This window comes from Pseudorca crassidens, chromosome X (assembly GCF_039906515.1).
Source record: "Pseudorca crassidens isolate mPseCra1 chromosome X, mPseCra1.hap1, whole genome shotgun sequence".
Taxonomy (NCBI): Eukaryota; Metazoa; Chordata; class Mammalia; order Artiodactyla; family Delphinidae; genus Pseudorca; species Pseudorca crassidens.
Genome location: NC_090317.1, coordinates 95,576,798 through 95,598,430, shown reverse-complemented (window position 1 = coordinate 95,598,430; position 21,633 = coordinate 95,576,798). Strand labels below are relative to the sequence as shown.

Here is a 21,633-nt window from a genome sequence, read left to right as displayed (position 1 = left end):
AGATCATGGCCCACAGAGAAAATGTAGTGTCAGATCCACTGAGGTAAAAGGACATTAAAAGAAAGCTAAGTGGTGGTCTGTGGAGAAACAGGCTGTCAGTACACTGGAAAGACGGAGGCAAAGTTATTGATATGGGCCATGATTCTCCCTTCTTTCACTAGACAAAGGATTGACTTTGTTCCTGCTGAATACAATTCGATAAAAGCAGACCCATTTTTTGTGTGAATATTCCTTAAACAGAAGCACCAGGTGGTTTATGAAAGTTCCCTGGACTAGTGATATAAGCTCAAGTATAACAGAGCAATGGCAGAGTCAGAATTAGTTCATTTTCTGCTCCGAGATTGTCTCTGGCAGGTATTCACACTTTATGACTTAAGGGGAAAAGGAAAATGAAAAAGCCATTCCAATTTATGCAGCATCTGCTCTGGCTGTTTGGCCATCTCACTTCCATTAAGTTCTGTAGCTGTGCCTAAATTAATTGGCACAAACTCCGGTTTGGGGGAGGGGAGTCTCTTCCCATAAGTCTGTTATTCACTAGATTGCTAAAATATCCAGTTGTCCCAGCACAATTTATAGACTAGTCTACCTCTTACTATTGATTTGTAATGACAGTTCCGTCATACATCAGATTTTGATATAAGCATGCATTTGTTTGTGGGTTCTCTATTCTGTTCCCTGGGTTTATTTGTCTGTCCCTGCAACAAGAGCTCACTGTGACTAAGTACTATACCTTTATAATAAATCTTAATATCTGCTAGGGTGAGTATCCACACTTTGTTTTATTTCTTTTACTGACTTTATTTTTGGAACCTAAAAACAACCCCCCCCCCAAAAAAAAACCATGTGAATTTTAGGATTATCTTGGTAAAGTCAATGAAAAATTCTATTGAATGTTGTGATTATAATGTCATTTAATTCAAAGATCAGAACAGGCAGAACTGACATTTTTTTATAGATTTGTCTTATCCATGAACATGGTCCGTCTTTTCATTTTATCAGAACTTCTTTTATGTCCTTCTATAAGGTTTCATAATTTTTCTATGAATAGCTTACCCATATTTTGTTAACCATTTTTCCCCTGTAGGTTTTCTTCTTATTTTGAACATTAGCACTTTAAAATTACTTTTTCAAATCATGTGGCAGCCATGAAAGTGGGTCACTCAGATCCTCAGATCTCTATTCAGAGAAAACTAGCTGGGAGGTACACAGTCAGCTGATGGCCTTCAGCGGCAGCACCTTTGAGATCCACTGCAGTATCTGAATCAAGGGCATATTTTCTTCAGGCAGCTCCAACCACAGAGCACAATAGGGGTGCCAGATCCTGGGCAACTCTACCCAAGGTAGAACTCCTCTAGAAGCAATCTTTGCTCTGGAGTACCTTGTTGCACTTGCCATGATTTCCTCAGAGATGCACTTTAGTCTGAGCCTCTTCCTGCATAATCCCTTGCCGCTCTCCTTCATCAGGGGTCAGATATTTACTGCAGCATGTAAGGCTTTCCCTGTCTATTCCTATCCCCTCTCTTCTTGTTGTTCAGAAGTATTAACCACAATAAATCTTTTGCACTTCTAATTCTGTCTTAGCATCTGCTTAAACAAAGGACTTCAAATGATACAATTCATTATCGTAAACGGTATAAGAAAGCATGCATTAAGATGGGTCTTGGAAATTTATTCATTTATAACTTGGCTAAAAAAAGAATCCCATCCCAACTGGTGTGTGGGGTATGGTGGCACAACTGCTAAAACTTTCAGTGGCAATGACTTGGAAAAGCATCCTGATGAAGGGGAACACCATGACCATTGTGACATTACAAGCATTGGAAAGGTCTGGGGTGAATATATACAAGGGCAATGAGGTTGGACAATTATCACTAAGTTGCACTGAAGCCCTAAAGAGTGATCATGAGCAAATGAAGGCATTGAAACAATAGATAAACACTAAATATGAGAACCAGAAGTCCTCCTTGTTCGCTTACAGATATACCAGCTGAGGAAAAATATCAGAATCTGTTAGTGAAGTTTGAGGAGCTTCAAAGACAAGTCCATGCTCAGTCAAGGTAGGGCTGTTACACTAAGGTCAAGACCCTAGTTGGAAAAACAGAACCCTAACACATGGGATGTAGGCTTCTGGGTGGATGTTTCCGAGGATTAGGGCTAAGCAAACTCCCCTGAACCCTCAGGAGCCATATAGAGGTGGCCCAGTCTGCATTACTAAAAAGGTCCAAGAAAGCATGTATTAAGATGGGTTTTGGAGACTTATTAATTTACTACTTGGCTAAAAAAAAAATCCCATCCCAAGTGGTATGTGGGGCATTGCTAAAAAGGTAGCAATTCCACTGTGTGGGAAGATATTTAAGAGACCCTCTCCCCTGTAGGGCAAAAGGTGCTCCCATCAGAAGCTTCCCTCACCTTCTCTCTGGGTGCCAGACTGAAAACTAGGGTTAAGTTCTAACATATATGAACTGGGGTTATGCTGAGCCCAATAAGGGAGGAAAAAGATTGCACCCAAAAGGATCTTCAAGAGTTGGCTAACGCTTACTGGCATGAGCCAGGGGAGTACACAGGGGATTGGGTTTTGAGGGTGTTTGATCAAGTGAACCAGAACATAATACAGGAGAAAAAAGAGTTCACTGACTTGGGGCTTCTCTCTCAGGACAAAAGAAATAATACCTGGGCAAGAACCCCAAGGGATGAGGCAAAGTTGGTACTAGTATGGCTCTTTGGAGCCCAAGTGATAGTCCTAAGTGACAGGGAAACAAAGTGGAAATGCCTGAGTGGCCATGGCAAAGAGTGGAGGAAGGAATGAAAAGAGTCAGGGAAGTGGATCTGCTGGAATGGGTATATTAGGTGAAGCCAGAAGATCCACCAGAGGTTTATATTCCATGGGAAGGTTCAGATGGGCATAGGATATACCTAAGCCATCAGGTGTGCACTGCTGGGAAGAGCACCAGTGCTACTAAGGAGTTCTGTGGTAGCTGTTCTCTGCAGGCCAGGACTCATGTTAGAAGTGATCACATAGTTTGGCTCGTTGACAGCAATGGGGACGATGGCCCCAGCCCACCCAAACAACGGTAGGTCTATTTAGGTTTTTCATTTGTTTTTTCTCTCTTGCTGTCTCTCTCCCTTTATCCCTCCTAGTCTCAAGCTGCCTAGTCACCCCATCTGGAACTAGGTCAAATGTGACAATTGGCAGTAATTATCTTGTGGTGATATTGGGTATAGGGCTAATTCAGTTACAGAGATAGCTGGCAGCTCTATCTTTGTCTTCCAATGCCCCAGGCCTGCTGTGTTTCCTGAGCTGCAGCCTTAGTTAGAAACTGGCAGAAGCAATTTTTCAACCTCCTTTCAGGAGGGATGGTTTCACGGAGGGGCTTTGATTGTGGCTGCCTACTTAAAGATTTTAATTCTTTGTTGCTTTTATTTGCTAAGTACCTGGTCATCTCTGGTTTCAGCCCTAAGATCTAGCTAGCTTGTGGCTTCCGCCCTACTCACCATTCTGGTTCTTATTTAATTTTTTAGTTTTTGAGATATTTATCTTATCCATACACTCAGTTATATCTTTTTACTTCCTCTTCTTAATATTTTACCCGTCACTTCAATGGGCTCGAAGCTTAAAGCCTGTTCTTACAATACCTTCTTGACCAAAATGTATTCTTTTTTTTTTTTTTTACAGAGAAATTATTCTTTTTTTCTCCCTCTTTCTCTCTTTGTCTCTTGTAGCTTTTAAGGTTTTCAAATTTATCCTTGCTTTCTCTAGTTTCACTAAGATGTTTATAGGAAATTTATTTTTATTCATTTTGTTTGGTACTTTAAATGCCTTTTTATGTGAAGACCCATGTTGGAAACTTTATTATTATCATTTCAAATATTGAGTCACCACCATTCCATCAGTTCTTCCAAAACTACTGTGAAACATACTACTCCCTCCTTTTCTTCTATCCATCTTACTTTCCTTCTTCCATGAAATACGTTTGCATTGATTGGATTTTTGCTATATGCTATGCACAGTGAGAGGCCTTGAGAATAAAGAAACAAATATGTACACTGAGAGGCTTGAAATACTGTCTCAAAGTTATAGAGATCTTGAAATGATTAAACCAAATGCTTTTGGACACTTGGGTGAAGAGAAAGTGGGGGATGCTTAAGAAAATATCTCCCTTAGCTCCTACTTACATTTTTTCCTCGACACTGATCCAAAACTGGATTAATAATGGAAAGAAACTCCAACCCAGTTCTTTATTCTCTGTTTTCAAATTATTCATGCCAATTGGCTCAATTCTTTCCATGAGGGCTTCATGCCCACTGTGTTTGAAGCCCAGCATGGGGTGAAGGTTTGCTAAACCCAGAAGTGCTACTGCTTGGGGGAAGGCAATTTGCATGTTCCATATTTATTATTGGTATTTATAGGCAGTATTTATGCTTTAATTTTATTAGTATCAGTAAAGCAAAACAGTTGCACTTTATTCACTTTAATATAAAAGCAAATGGCCAAAACATAGAGAAATAAACATTAGCACCTTTAGATCTGACGATCTGCTATGCTCTCTAAAGATAATCACTGTATCTATATATATTTATAATATATTTTATATATATATTATAATATATCTATAATACATTGGATTTGTGTCTTTTTGAATATTCTAAAAATGAAATCATATGGTTGGCATTTATATGTGGGCTGTTTTTTTGCTCAATATTATGTCTCTGTGATCCATCTATGTTGTTAGATGTATCAGTACTTTATTCATTTTCTTTGCTTTATCATATTTCATTATATTAATATACCACAGATTATTATCCACTTTTTGTTGATGCGTATTTAAGTGGTTTCCATTTTTGAGCTATGAATATTGTTATACTTTTATGTGTATGAATATATGTATGCATTTATGTTACATATATATGAAGGAGTGGACATGCTAGGTAATAGGATATGCGTATGTTCAAATTTAGTAAATGGTGTTAAAGATTTTTACAAAGTGACTTCACAACTGTATATCCCACTGGTAGTATATGAGAAATCCAATTGCTGCATATTCTTGCCAATGCTTGGTATTCTCAGTCTTTTGCCTTTTAGCCATCTTCATGGATGTATAGTTGTATATTATTGTGTTGTGTGTGTGTACAGTTCTGTGAGTTTTAACACATATACAGATTTGTATAACAACCAGCACAATCAGGATACAGAACTGTTTCATCACCCAAAAAACTCCCTCAAGTAGTTGCAACCTCCTTCTACTCCTAATCCAATTGCTGGTATCCATTGATCTGTTTTCTATCTCTATAATTTTGCCTTTTCCAAATTCCATATAAATGGAATCATACACTATATACTCTTTTGAGATGGGCTTTTTTTTCACACAGTATAATGCCTTTGAGATCCATCCATGTAATGGCATGTATCAATAATTTGTTCCTTTTTATAGCTGAGTAGTATTCTATTATATGAATATACCAGTTTCTCTGTTAAACTGCTGATGGACATTTGGGATATTTTCAGGTTTTAAAAATTATTAGTAGAACTGCAGTGAACATTCATGAATAGGTTTTTTTTTTCATGGATAGGTTTTTACATGACTCTGAGGTTTTATTTCTCTGAGGTAGTGGAATTGCTGGGTCATATGATAAGTATATGTTTAACTTTATAAGAAAATACCAAACCATTTTCAGGGTGGCCATACCATTTTCCATACCCATCAGCAATATATGAGAACTCCAGTTGTTCTGTATACTTGTCATCACTTGGTATTGTCAGGTACAACTTTCATTTAACCTTTCTAGTAGTTGTGTGATGGTATCTCACTGTGGTTTCAATTTGCATTTCCCTGAGAGCAAGTGAAGTTGAGCATCACTTTATATGCTTATGTGCCATCTGTATATCCTTTTTGGTGAAGTGTCTGTTCAGATCTTTTGCCGATTTTTTTTTTTTTACATCTTTACTGCAGTATAATTGCTTTACAATGGTGTGTTAGTTTCTGCTTTATAACAAAGTGAATCAGTTATACATATACATATGTTCCCATATCTCTTCCCTCTTGCGTCTCCCTCCCTCCCACCCTCCCTATCCCACCCCTCCAGGCGGTCACAAAGCACCGAGCTGATCTCCCTGTGCTGTGCGGCTGCTTCCCACTAGCTATCTACCTTACGTTTGGTAGTGTATATATGTCCATGCCACTCTCTCACTTTGTCACAGCTTACCCTTCCCCCTCCCCATATCCTCAAGTCCATTCTCTAGTAGGTCTCTGTCTTTATTCCTGCCTTACCCCTAGGTTCTTCATGACATTTTTTTTCTTAAATTCCATATATGTGTTAGCATACGGTATTTGTCTCTCTCTTTCTGACTTACTTCACTCTGTATGACAGACTCTAGGTCTATCCACCTCATTACAAATAGCTCAATTTCGTTTCTTTTTATGGCTGAGTAATATTGCATTGTATATATGTGCCACATCTTCTTTATACATTCATCTGATGATGGACACTTAGGTTGTTTCCATCTCCGGGCTATTGTAAATAGAGCTGCAATGAACATTTTGGTACATGACTCCTTTTGAATTATGGTTTTCTCAGGGTATATGCCCAGTAGTGGGATTGCTGGGTCATAGGGTAGTTCTATTTGTAGTTTTTTAAGGAACCTCCATACTGTTCTCCATAGTGGCTGTACCAATTCACATTCCCACCAGCAGTGCAAGAGTGTTCCCTTTTCTCCACACCCTCTCCAGCATTTATTGTTTCTAGATTTTTTGATGATGGCCATTCTGACTGGTGTGAGATGATATCTCATTGTAGTTTTGATTTGCATTTCTCTAATGATTAATGATGTTGAGCATTCTTTCATGTGTTTGTTGGCAGTCTGTATATTTGGTTGTTTGCTTATTGTTGAGTACTTTAGGTATTCTGAATGTATATCTTTTATCAGGTAAGTGATTTGCAAATATTTTCTCCTAGCTTGTGGCTTATCTTTTTTCATATACTTTTGCAGAGTAAAGTTTTTAATTTTGATAAAGTCCAACTTGCCAAACTTTTTTCCTGGATCATGCTTTTAGTCTTATATCTAAAAACTCATTACTGGACTTCCCTGGTGGCGCAGTGGTCGAGAGTCTGCCTGCCGATGCAGGGGACACGGGTTCGTGCCCCGGTCTGGGAAGATCCCACATGCCGCAGAGCGGCTAGGCCCATGAGCCATGGCCGCTGAGCCTGCGTGTCCGGAGCCTGTGCTCCGCAATGGGAAAGGCCACGGCAGTGAGAGGCCCGCATACCACACAAAAAAACAAGAACAAAAAAAACTCATTACTAACCATGGTCACACAGGTCTTTGCCTTATTTGCTTCTAGAAGTTTTAGAGGTTTATGCTTTACATTTAGATCTATGATCCATTTTGAGTTAATTTTTATGTAAGATGTGAGGTATGTGTCTGTTCTTTTTTTGCATGCATATAGACCATTTGCTTTTTAAATTTTCTTTTCTCTCTGTGTTTCACTTAGGGTTGTTTCTATTGCTGTGTCTTCATGTTCCCTAATCTCTTCTGTAATAACTAATACTCTTTTAATCCCATCCAGTGTATATTTTATGTCACACATTATAGTTTTCCTTTCTATATGTTCATTTTGAGTTTTTTAATATCATTCATGTCTCTACTTAACTTTTTGAGCATGTAGAATATACTTAAAATAACTAATGTTCTTATCTGCTAATGTCAGCTTCTGTGTTAATTTTGTGTTATCTTCCATTGATTGATTTTTCTCATATAGGTCAATTCTCATACGGTTCTCCTGCTTTTCTGCATGCTTGGAAATCTTTGATTGGATGCATACATTGTGAATTTTACCTTGGGTCCTGGATATTCTTGTATTCTTATAAATATTTTTAAGCTTTTCTACTGGTATGTAATTATGTTCCTTGGAAACACTTGATCCCTCATGCTTTGTTTTTATAATTTATTAGGTCTGGAGCAGGGCTCGGTATAGGGCTATAGAGGAAGAAAAAATAATTTTCCCTGGAGCCCCTGTAACAAAAGACAGATTAATAAAAGAAAAGCATACAAATTGACTTAATATAAATGTTACATGATATGGGAGCTCTCATAAGGAAATGAAGATCCAAAGAAGTAGTTAAACCTGAGCATTTTTTAATGCTGGGTTTGATGAAGAGTGGAAAGTTATGGGAAAATGTGATAGGACAAAAAGAGTATGAGGTGAGTGTAGTAAACTGGGGGAAACAGTGAGACCTGTTCATTCAAATTCCTCTGGATGTCCCTCCATCTTTGGAGATAAGGATGCTCCTTTCCTCCAGGTGAAAGGAAGGTACCTTTCACATGAGGGTCTTATGACTTGCTTCAGGGGACTATTCCCAGCCTTGCATGATACTGTATAGTACCTTAATCCTTCCAAATGGTTCTTTCCCTGGCTTTGTGTAGTTTCCTGTCACACATGGTCTGATTACTCTGCTGAATACTCAAGGAGGGCCCTCTACAGATTTCTGGGTCTCTAGACTTCTCTCTCTGAGAATTTCTCTCCTCTCCAGTGTTCTGCCCTGTGAACTCTAGACATCCTGGTCTCCCTGAACATTCAGTTCTGTCTTCCAGACTCAAGGAGTTTGCTGTGTTCTGTCTAGGTTGCCCATCCATGTGCCTCAGCCTGTAAACTCTCTTCAGTCAGTAACCTGGGTAATCACAAGATTCACCTCATTTGTTTCCCATCTCATAGGGATAATTGTCCTTCATCACTTGATATCCAATGTCTTGAAAACTGTCATTTTGCATATTTATTGCTCTTTTATTTCATTGTTTCAGGTGTAAGGGTAAATTCAGTCCCTGTTACTGCATCTTGGCCAGAAGCAAAATGTCTTAATTTGCATTCTTTATTACTAGTGAGTTTGAATATCTTATATGCCTGTTGGCCATAATATTTCTTATTATGTGAATTGACAGTTTATATGTTTTGCCCATTTTTCTACTATAGCAATTTGTCATTTGTCATTACTTTAGAAGAGTTTCTTCTATATTAAAGATATCAAACCTTTGTCATATATGTTATAAATATTTTATCCATTTGTTATTTGCTTTTCATTTTGATTTATTTCTTTTTTTCTGTAATGCAGCCACTTTTAGTTTTTAATCAGATCTCTTATTCTCTTGATATTTTTCCTTATCAATTCTGCCATTAAGAATGTACCAAGGGGCTTCCCTGGTGGCGCAGTGGTTGAGAGTCCGCCTGCCGATGCAGGGGACACGGGTTTGTGTCCCGGTCCGGGAAGATCCCACATGCTGCGGAGCGGCTAGGCCCGTGAGCCATGGCCGCTGAGCCTGCGTGTCCGGAGCCTGTGCTCCGCAACGGGAGAGGCCACAACAGTGAGGGGCCCACGTACCGCAAAAAAAAAAAAAAAAGAATGTACCAATATTACACACACACTTATACTGTCTTCTAATTACTTTGTGATTTTTCCTAAAATCATAAGGAATCATAAGGAGGTAAGGAATCAGAATCCAGCTTTCTGGAAAGGCTATATAGCCCAGAGCACTTTTGATGGCATTTGAAAACAAATGCCTTTTATTTTTTTCATTTCAACTTGCTCTTATTCCCTAAAAGCAAGGGTTGGGACTTAGGTCAAACAGGCTGAAACCATCTAGATATGTGCACAGCTGTTGTTTCCAACAGGAGTACACAGTCTTCCTTACAGCTGGAGTATAGCAAGGGAACACGTTAAAGGGTCTTCCTCAAAGAACTGACTTGGGAGAACTCAGACTGAAGGCTCAGTTGAGGATCTCAATCTGGGATCACACTAGAATCTGTGAAATTGTAGCAGTAGCTGAGTGAATCACTTCTAGCAGGAATCAGTGCATGGTTAAAGAGCAAATTGAAAAATCGTGTTTCATTACAGATTCTTTAACTATTATTTTTCAGAACCACTTTTCATGCTTCATTCTGCTGCCTACATTCTCCTTTCTTTCCTGCCCTAGTTTCTACATCTTTCTCTAACCACAAATTTCCTCTTTTCTTTAGAGAAGTTTTTAATGAAGGGTAGAAGAATATGCCCACCCCAATGTCTCTTTGACACATGGATTATTTTGAGCCAGAGACCATTGAGAACCGGCACACCAGGAAAAGGAGGCACAAGTTTTCCTTTTGAAAAGGAAATTTCCATTTATAAACAAAATTTCCATTTGTAGGGGTGTCTCCCTCTCCTTACCAGAAAGAGAAGGATTCTTAACTACTCTTACCAATGAAGAAGGCAACGACTTAAATCTGCTTAACAAACCTTACTAAACAACCCTTATTTTACCATACTTATCTTGGTCACCTTCTCATAACTTGACCACTCCACCCAGAAGCTCAAAAGCCCTTTTCCTTTGTTTAGCTTAAGAGGTATATAAACCTCTGTCATCCTGCTGCCTCCTTCTTATTTTTTGTGTGTCTGTGAAACTCCTGTCCTGCATATGTATTAAATAAAACTGTCTTTTTCTCTTGTTAATCTGTCTTTTATCAGTTTGACTTGCTGGCCCCAATCAATGAACCTAAGATGGACAGAGGGAAAAAGAATTGTGTTCCTCCCCAACATCACTCATATTAATTTCTCCCTAACTCTGCCCCTCCCAGGCCCCTACCAATTTTAGGCATTTTAGTGATAATACCTCCTAAGATACAGAGAAGAAGATGGATTCAGAAAAATCCATCCATTGAGGAGATTTTCAAATTTACATAATTCTTATGATCATGACTCTGGGGATCATGAATACCTTGATTTCCTTGTGTATCACTGTCTTTTGCTATAATAATGCTGTGTAACAAAGCATTCCACAATTCAGTGGCCTAAAACAATGAAGATTTATTAACTCATGAAACCTTAAGTGGGCGGGACAGTTTTTCTGATCTCAGCTGGGTTCACTCTTACATCTGTAGTCAACTGTATGTTGGCTTGTAGCTCTCATCTTCTGGCCAGGCTCTGGAGGTCGGCTGATCATCAGTTTATCTAACATAACCCTAGGATATGATCCGCATATCTCATTCTCCAAAGGCTGTGTTCTTATGGCAAAGGCCTAAGCGTGAGAGAACTCGCAGACACATGGAGCACTTTTCCGTGCCCTGGCCTGTTTCATATTTCTAAAATCTGAATGACCAGAGCAAGTCACGTGGCTGATCCCAGGTCCAAGGAGTAGGGCAAACACCCTACATAGAGTGGGAGGGTGTTTCAGAGATAAGGACAAAGAGCATAGATACAGCTGTTACAGCAGGCAGGTAGCTAGGTATGAGCAGAGAAATGGGGGCAGGGGCCAGGTGGCAGGAAACCACACACCTTGTAAACAGCGGAGGTCCATAGGCAGACAAAGGAAAGCAGGAACCTCCAGACTGACAGGAAACCACACATTTTAGGTGATAAGTGTCTGGGTAGCAGACAAAGAAAGGTGGGGAAAGGCGGGAATCTCCTGTGTCCCAATGTAACCTGTTGCTCATTATGCTCTCATTACAATAAAATTAGTCTTGCAGATAAGAAGTACCCATCATGCACCGACACCATGACACTTCTGATCTAAGCTTAATAAGGACAAAAATCCCTCCTCCTCTTGGGAAAATGGAGCTGGGTTGAAAATCAGGGAATACGACCCCCAAAATCCTCCTTCCCCAGTGAATATTTCACCCCTTCATTTGTATGCCCCTCATAACCGGCTTGCCAAAAAAAACTCAGGGCAGCAGCCCCTCACCTGTCTGCCCGCTCTCCCTCTGAGAGCGTATCCTTGCTTAAATAAACTCTCACTTTACTTTCTTAAACTCTCTGCTTCTCTCCAAATTCTTTCGCGATGAAGAAAGAACCTTAAATTCGCCGGGAACACAGGGAAGGGTATAGAATTGGGGCCATGTGAAACCTTGTAATAATGCCAGCTTTCCAATTTTATGCTGCATGAGTGCTCAACAAGATGCTCTTCCTGTAGACCTCTGTGCTTCTTTGCGCCATTCTGACTCCTTCCTCCAAGAGGGCCCCAGTCAGAACACATAGCCTCAAAGATAGAATCAGGGTAGAACAAAATGTGCAGGTTCCAGAGTGCGCTTAAACTCAAGTGAGTAATTTCATTTCTGAGGACTTTCAGCCAAGGAATTGCTTACATTCCTAAACTTAGGTGCTGCTTAGAATCACTTGAAGAGGTTTTTGAAAATACAGGTTCCCTGGTTGCACCACCCAAAAGCACTGGTTCAACTAAGGTGTCTGTGGAGCCTGGAAATGTATGTTTTGAAAAGCCTTCCCAAGTGATTCTGTGATGCAAGCAAGGTATGAATCAGTGATTGAAGATATTTCTTCACTGACCTCATGTTTATTGATTTGGTTTGCTCTGATAATAATATGTTCATTCATTCATTCTGCAAATATTTATTGGGGCACCTATTAAGGTGAAGTTTCAGTAGGGGCCTGGAAAAGTCTGCTAGCAGAAAAACAAAGTAAAGCTTCATAACGTTTATTTTTAAATATTTACGCAACTCTTCAACTCCTTTCTTATAAAATATAAGGACTTTAAACAAGAAGATAGTAAGGTTTCTAGGTTTTTAATTTGCTTTGTGGATCTTAGGTCCTCACTTTAAATACATAACACTTGTTAATTGGCTAAAATTAACTTCAGTAGTCCCTACTGGATTTAAGATATCACTGAAGCAGAAATCTTATTACTATACCCAGTAACAATCTAAGATCGCAAGAAATTAAAGTAATACATTTGTAAGAAGAGCAAACTGTGGCTGGGACATTCTGAATTAGGGAAAAGGTGCATGTTGATTAATCACATGTCTCTTGACAAGGTGTTATGAAAGGAAAATCAAAATGGAGTTGGTATGGGATGGCTAAGAGAGCTCTCTAAAATGGAGCCATTTAGAACACATCCTTGGAACGCTCTTTCCAGGTTACCCGAATCTGTGTCTTCTGAATTTCAATTCTTTTTTTTTTTTTGTGGTACGCCAGCCTCTCACTGTTGTGGCCTCTCCCGTTGTGGAGCACAGGCTCCGGACGTGCAGGCTCAGCGGCCATGGCTCACAGGCCCAGCTGCTCCGCGGCATGTGGGATCTTCCCGGACCGGGGCATGAACCCGTGTCCCCTGCATCGGTACGTGGACTCTCAACCACTGCACCACCAGGGAAGCCCTGAATTGCAATTCTTAAAACCCCAAATAAACTGTTTTCTTATTTGCAGCCTCTTGCATTATTTTTTAGTTGACAGTATGAGTCTTTGTATACCCCTTATCTCTCTGATTTTACCTTAGCCACTTGATGTGCTGGTCACCTGCATGTGGAGTTAGTAATAATAACTAAAATAATAAAATATTTATTTGGTATTCCTATGTGCCAGATACCTGGCATATAGTCTCATTGAAAAATTTTTACAACTTCTCTATGAGCCAGATGTATTACACAAATTTTACGAATAAGGAATTTAATGCTCAGTAATTTTCCTAAGGTCCCATGACTAGTAAAAGGCAAAAATAGGACCTAAATACTGTGCTCACTGACCAAGAAGCTCATACTCTTAACTATTTACTATGCTGCTTCTTCTTCCACCTCCCCACCATCACCAGCCCAAAGTTTTGAAATCATTCTTCCCAAAAGGAATTGCAGATCTGGATGGGCCTTTGATAGTAAATATTTAAGCAGAAAAATAAATTTATTATAAGGATATAAATAGTTAATTAATAGTTATCATAATATTTATATAATATTGTATAATTTATTAATATAATTTATTAATATAGCCGTTAATATTCAGCACTTATTTTATATCAAACATTTAAAATGTATTAATTCATATAACACCATGATCCTATAAAATAGGGCCTAATATCTCCCTTTTAGCGATGAAGAAACCAAGGCTTAAAGTGATAGTGGAACTTGCAAATGGTCCCAGTAGCTAGTAACGAAGATTCAAATCCAGGCAATCTGATGTCACGGCTCATGATCTGAACTACTGCAGGATACTACCTCAGGATACTGAGGTGGCTCTGAGATCCCAAGGACAAGAACATGGCTGGAGTGCAGGCGAAAACTGGAGCAAGAAGCTAGTGTATCATCAATTATCTTCACCTCTGCTCTGCCTCTCTTCGTTCTTTTCTATCTCTGAAAACCAGCTCCCTCAGCTGCACAATCCACAAGAGGAACATGGCCACCAACAGTCCCAATAGTGTGTTTTTAATAGGTAAAGCCACTAGAGAGGGTGGTCTGGATCTCTCAGACCCATGTCTAGAATCCCAGCTGGGTTCAGGTAACCCCTGCAACAACATGGCATGTGGCCACGCCCACTGCCACCATGTGTATGAGGGGACAGAATCTCTTAGAAAAGGGAGAGTTGAGTAGAAAACTCAAAAGATGTACACTACTAAGGTCTCTCAGAAGTTAAATAGCATTTGGGGTTATTGATTATTAAAAAACATTTTGTTGACTTTAGTTATTTCTAGGACATTTTCATACATTTTGAAATGATTCTATTACTTAGTTAGTATGTTTACTTATGCTTGGGATTCCTTCTTGCTGTTAAGTTCCCAGGAATGTCCAAAAAAAAAATTGCCCAATTTGATCCAGACCCATTATCTGTCTTACTCACATGTTAAGTCCATTTGTTAACTGCCTGAAATACTTTTTTGTTTGTTTGCATTTTTTTCATTGAAGTATAGTTGACTTACAATATCATGTTAGTTTCAGGTGTACAACAGTGATTCAGACACACACACACACACATATATATATACATATATATATAATTCTTCAGATTCTCTTCCCTTATAGGTTACTGCAAAATATTGAGTATTGAGTATAGTTCCCTGTGCTATACAGTAGGTCCTTGTTGGTGATCTGTTTTTTATATAGTACTGTCTATATGTCAAATACTTCTGAGAAAAAAACAGGAGATAAACAAATTTCAAGAAATTAAAAGCATTAGAGTTTAATTTCATTTTGTAAGATATGGAAATTTGTATAAGGGTTTGTTTCTACACTAGTAGATGTATGTGCGTTATAGAAAAATAGAAATATAGATGAGCAAAAAATAAAAATCTCCAAGATCTCACAGTTCAGGAGTAAGCATTGTCAATATTTTACTGCATGTTCTTTCAGATTTTTTTACTATAACTTGGTCGTTCTTATCATTAGTGATTTAGAAGTTTTATTTAACTTTTTTTGTAATTACATGTTAAAATATACTTTTCCTTTGAAACAACTAAAAAATAATGGACTCAATTTTTTTTCATTTAAACAGAAAAAAATAAAGAAATACTAGTACATTTTAGTTTTATCCCTTCCTTTGCCATTTTTGTTGGAATAATCTGTGATATTAGAACTAGGTTAATTTATTTTATAATTGTATATCTTGTCTTTCCAAAATTGGTTGACATTTGTTACATTTCACAACCATGTTAACGATTATTTCAACATTGAACATAAATATTACTGATCTCAGTAGTAACTACAATTGCTTTTAAATCACATTTCCCTCAATTGGAATTATATATTGTGATTTGCTTTTTGGTTTGTTGGACTTTATCTTTTTTCTGAAAACATTGCTCAGAGCTATTTGTGGATGGTACACTTTCTAAGTTCTTGCATGTTCGTAAATGACTTTCTGTTCCATGAACTGTAGCTTAGGTAGGCTCTCAAAATTTTTTTGATGCTGTTTCAGTGTCTTCTGAAAATTAGTATTACAGAAGAAAGATCTGATACCAGCCTGACTTTTTTTTTTTTTTTTTTTTGGTACGCGGGCCCCTCACTGTTGTGGCCTCTCCCGTTGCGGAGCACAGGCTCCGGACGCGCAGGCTCAGCGGCCATGGCTCACGAGCCCAGCCGCTCCGCGGCATGTGGGATCTTCCCAGACCGGGGCATGAACCCGCGTCCCCTGCATCGGCAGGCGGACTCTCAACCACTGCGCCACCAGGGAAGCCCCAGCCTGACTTTTTTAAATTACTTTATCAACTTATTTTTCTGCCCTTTCCTCTATCCTAGGGAATTTTTTTTTTTCATTTCAGAACAAGAATCTCTTTCATTATCTTCTCCAACTAGATGGGCCACTCTGGTCTAAAGCCTCAAGTTTTTTCTCTATTCTTGCTATTTTTTTTTTAATTAGTGCTTATATCAGTCAGGATCCCAGTAGCGTAAAAATGATGGGATTCTCAAATAAAGTAACTGAGCAGAGTTTAATGAGTTACAAAGGTATAGAAAGGGTTAAAGAAAACCAAAAGGATGATGAAGCACTTAAGAGTAAAACAGCTGGGGATTCATTATCACCCCTGGGACTGAAAAGGTAGAGGGAAGGAGTGGTTTCCAGGACTTAGAAAGAGCTGTGGAGCATAGCTGGGTCAGTGTCTCTAGGAGAGGCCACTGCTAACTAATGGCCAGCTGGAGGGATGGATATCTGGGCCTTCCTCTCCTCCCACATTGCCATCTCCTGCCAGTGCCTCTCCTAGACAACCCAATGAGAAGTCCCTGGAAGCCATCTGTAAAGGTCAGCCTCCTAGGAAAAAGCACAGGGTGGAAAAAGGTGTTGAGTGGATCTGGAACAGCAAAGAATATTTGCTTGAAATTTCTACTGCATTTAATTTGCATCATCCGATTTTGGGGTAAATATAAGAGAAAACATATCGTTATATTTTTATTCATTTTAGTCATAAGCTTTATTTCTTCATCTCTTCATCCTTTTCTTAATTGTTCTGAAAACCATTTATTCTTTTCCTTTTGCATTTTTCAGTCTTCTCTTTACTGCCTCTATTACATGTTTAAATGTAGTAATCCTAGTTTTTATCTGAATGCAATCTTTCTTAATGTTATATTATGTTCTTTCCATGAGCACAGAATTCCAACAAGTCTTACTGAGGATGCAAATTAAACTTTTTTTTAAACTTAACTTTTCTTGGTATAAGACAGTTTCACATGGATATCTGAATCCCCAAGTGGCTCTTTTATTTTGCTCAGAGTATTTTCAAAAGTCTAGTGGTTTGGGGGCTTCCCTGGTGGCGCAGTGGTTGAAGAGTCCGCCTGCCGATGCAGGGGACACGGGTTCGTGGCCCGGTCCAGGAAGATCCCACATGCCGCGGGCTAGGCCCGTGAGCCATGGCCGCTGAACCTGCACGTCCGGAGCCTGTGCTCCGCAACAGGAGAGGCCACAACAGTGAGAGGCCCGCGTACCGCAAAAAAAAAAAGTCTAGTGGTTTTTCTTTATAGCCTGAGCTTTACCAAGGAACTGCAAGTTCTTTGAGTACTGAGATTTCAGATGGATTCTGTGTCAGAATCCAAATCTTCTAGTCCCAGAAAGTGGGAACATGAAAGTACTTCTATTTGCTGTAGCTATATTTTGTTACAGGTTGAATTAAATTGTCTACATGGAGTGGTGAGTGAGCTTTGGAGAGAAAAGCCTCATGACAGGAAAGTTAATTGATTTCCCAAATAGTTACCTTTCAGTGGCTGCATGTGTGAGTCCTGATGGATTCAGCTCAAACAGCCTTTGTAGGATTTAATTGGTTTCAAGTAGCCTCCTCCACAGTTTAGCTCATTCACGCTGGGAACGTGGTTGTCTTTTGTCAGGACAGACTCCATTTTCCCTGGAAGAACTTCCTTCGCAGGAAGCAGCTTGGGAACTGCTGTGATGGTTAATTTTATGTGTCAGCTTGGCTGGGCCATGGTGTCCAGATATTTGGTCAAACATTATTCTGGATGTTTCTGTAAAGGTGTTTTGGGATGAGATTAACATTTAAATTGATGGATTTTGAGTAAAGCAGGCTGCCTTCCATAATATGGGTGGGCCTTATCCAATCAGTTAAAGCCTTAGTGGAACGGAAGACTGACTTCCCCTAAGCAAGAGGGAATTCTGCCAGCTGATGGCCTTTGGACTCAAACTGTAACTCTTTCCTGGGTCTCCAGCCTGCTGGCCTACCCAGAAGACTTTGGACTTACCAGGTCTCCACAATCATGTGACTCAATTCCATAAAATCTCTCTCTCTCTCTCTCTCTCTCTCTCTCTCTCTCTCTCTATATGTGTGTGTGTGTGTGTGTGTGTGTGTGTGTGTGTGTGTGTGTGTGTGTGTGTGTGTGTATGAATATATACACACATATACTTACATACATACATATCCTGTTGCTTCTGTTTTCTCTGGAGAACCCTGACTAATACCATTAGTAAGAAGTCAACTTAAAACAAAAGGAACTGTTTCTTCTCTGAATTATTCTGTTTTAATTTTTGTGGGTAGGTTGTAGGAGCCCAACCTTCTCCTTCTGAGAGATTCATCCATATAAGAATACATAAAAAATACATATAATAGCATTCATTTTTACTTTCTTTTGTTTGCAGCAAGAGAAAGCTGAGAATGAATGCTATATTTCGCTGATCTTTCTGAAGAATTTTCGAACGAATCCTTGTGTACTTTGACTTTCATCACACCTACTTTATCCTGGAAGCCCCTTTTTTATATCCTCTCCTTCTCAGAGGAGGAGATTTTCCTGGTTCTGTGGAGTAATAGTAATTGCTTACTTCTTTTACTTGCTAGTCAATTTTGTTGAAATGTGTGGTATTTGTGGTATTTATACTTGCCTCAATCTGAGCCAATTTGCACAATGCATTTTTGGCCTGTTACTAATAATACCTATCCTATTTCCCAATCATTATACAGATTACATCCTATTTTTACATATCCTTGGTCATTTTAGTAGAATTCGTTGAGGGGGGGGAGTGTCTTAGTTTAGATTTCCTGAAAGCAGACCTGAGACAAGGATTTGGGTACAATTAGTTTATCTGAATAGTGAGGCACGGAATGGAGGACTATCAATAAAGTATACTGTATTAGGTTCCTATTGCTGCTGTAACAAAGTTCCACAAATTTAGTGGCTTGAAACAGCACTATTATTTTCTCATGGGTCTGCAGTTCAGAAATCCAACATGGGTCTCACTGGGCTATAATCAGGGTGTCAGCAGGGCTTGGTTCCCTCCTGGAGGCTCTAGAGGATAATCCATATTCTAGCCTTTTCCAGTTTCTAGAGGTCACCCACATTCCTTGACTCATGGTCCCCTCTACCTTCAAAGCCAGCAATGTCTGGTCAAGTTTTTCTCATATCAAATCACCCTGACAGTGATTCATCTTCTGCCTCCGGACTTTCACTTTTAAGAACCCTTGTGATAACATCAAACCCACCCTGATAATCTAGGCTAATCTCCCTATTTTCAGGTCACCTGATTAGCAACTTAATTCTATCTGCAGCCTTAATTCTCCTTTGCTATGTAATATAACATATTACAGATTCCAAGAATTAGAATATGGACATCCTTGGGTCTCCATTTTTCTGCCAACCATAGGTACATTAAGGATTGAGTTACAACGGTAGACAACTGATACAATTGATGTGGAATATACTTGTGGCCCAACCTGACCAGAAACAAGAGAATGGATTCTGGGAAATGTAGTTGAACTTAGCCTAAATGACACACTACAAAGCTACCACAGTCCATTCTTGTTGACTTTGAACTCAAGCACATCTCCTTGAACCATACTTAATTGCCGAATAAAGACTATGCTACATAAAACTGAAAACATGCTACTCCTTTTCCCAGGAGAGGACGGAGTTTCTTTAGTGTCTTTGGTTGATTTTCATTCTTTCCCCTGTTGATACATACTTCCTGTTTTGTGTCATGTAACTCAAATATGATATAAAGTTAACAATTATTAACAGGTCTTATGTTAGATGATAAGGGGGTGTCAGAGGAAAAGAAATGAAAGTATTAAATTATTACATTATATATATAATTAAACTATTAAATAAAAATATTAAAATAAGGAAGAAATACTCATAAGTCATATAGTCCTCATTTCTGCAATGGTCATGTGGTCATAGTGGATAGTTAAAACTATTTCCTTTGTCCTCAACAAGCACCTCATTTCTTTTGGTTCTTTACCTGGTGGAGTGACCCAAAACTTCATTCCTAAAGGGTCTGGGCTATTAGAGCCCTGTCTGAATTAAGCTGTTGTAGTTTTCCACTAACTTTAATCATAGGATGTGGGAGCACCAAGAGGTACTTTAGAGGATCTGCTGTATTCCAGACACTCTCCTCCTTACCCACATTGTATGGTAGTAGCAACCCAATTTCCCCTTGGTGATCAGGACTAATCACCCCAGCCAGAGTAAACCACCTCCGTTGCCTGCCTGCTTATTCAGTGGCAGGAGGCACCCAGAGTGGCCAGGCAACAGTCTCAACTTCCAATTCTGAGGAATTGTTGTTGGGTTCCCTGGTGAAAGCATTCCTCTCTTTGGAACTAGGGCCTCTAGACCAACAGAGCCTTAAGTGACAGGGATGCAAAGCAAACACTTTGCTAGTGTATCACCAGAGGTAATAGTGAGAGGAGCCATTCCCATTTCCATTCCTGGGTTTATGAATATTGGCTAAGGGAGAACCAGCACCATATATTGAATGCTGACTTAGAGCACATACAGCCTCCTGGAGGGCTTTGCTTAGTCCTGCAAGTTACACTTGTCCCTTGGTATCTGCACAGGATTGGTTCCATGACCCCTGCAGATATCAAAATCCACAGATGCTCAAGTTCCTTATGTAAAATGGCATAGTATTTGAATGTAACCTACACAAATCCTCTTGTATATTTTAAATCATCTCTAAATTACTTATAATACCTACTACAATGTAAATACTATGAAAATAGTTGTAAATACAATCCAAATGTTATGTAAATAGTTTCTGGCATGGAAAATTCAAGTTTTGCTTTTTGGAACTTTTTGGAATTTTTTTTGAATATCTTTTATCCACAGCTCATTGAATCCATGAATGTTGAACCAATGGATATGGAAGGCCGGCTGAATTGCCACTTAGCTGGTGCTATAATTGCATCTTCAAAAGGCCATTCCACCATTCTGGCAAACCAGTTGCTTCAGGATGATGAAGAACATGGTTAGACCAGTGAATTCCAGGCATGGGCCCATTGCCACACTTTATTTGCAAGGAAGTGAGTTCCTTGATCAGAAGCAAGGCTGCACACAAAACCGTGATGGTGGATAAGGGATCCTGTAAGCCTCTGGATGACAGTTTTGCTAGAAGCATTTTGTGCAGAGAAGAAAAATCCATACCCAAAGTAAGTGTCTATTCCATTAAGAATAAAGCACTGCCCCTTCCATGATGAAAGCAGTCCAGTATAATCAACCTGACACCAGACAGCTGGCTGATGACCCTGGGGATGGTGCCTATCAGAGACTCAGTAGTTTCTGGTGCTGACAGATGGGGCACTCAGCAGGGGCTGAGGTCAGCCTGGGTGAGTGTAAGTCCATGTTGCTGAGCCCACGCATAACCTCCATCTCTGCCACCATGGCCACTTTGTTCATGAGTTCATTAGGCAATGGCAGGAGTAGCTGAGGAAGGAAGCAGAAAAAATATACATTTTAGTTAGTTTATTACAGTTTGCCAAAATCTTCTTGGCTTCCAAAGACAAGTTAGTATGCTGTAAATCATTGTATCATTTAGGAATTACATGCGGCTGCTCGTAACAGTGACTTTTAATAATAGTGACTTAAAAGATCTACAAGTTTATCTTTCTGCTTCATAAAAGAAGTCTAAAAATAGTCAATGCAGCACTGGCATAGAGGACCCATAATCATCAGGGATATAGTGTCCCCCTCTCTTTTG

The 21,633-nt window shown here is 39.3% G+C and overlaps 1 long non-coding RNA gene across 1 annotated transcript in view; it reads right to left on the bottom strand.

Annotated features, from left to right (window-relative positions):
* Window positions 1-20,771: 20,771 nt before the first annotated feature.
* The window catches only part of LOC137217177 (uncharacterized), a 185,128-nt gene continuing 184,266 nt past the window's right edge, over window positions 20,772-21,633 (bottom strand). The window contains exon 3 of the long non-coding RNA XR_010940035.1: window positions 20,772-21,359. This is a non-coding gene — a long non-coding RNA (uncharacterized lncRNA). The remainder of the gene's footprint in view (window positions 21,360-21,633) is intronic.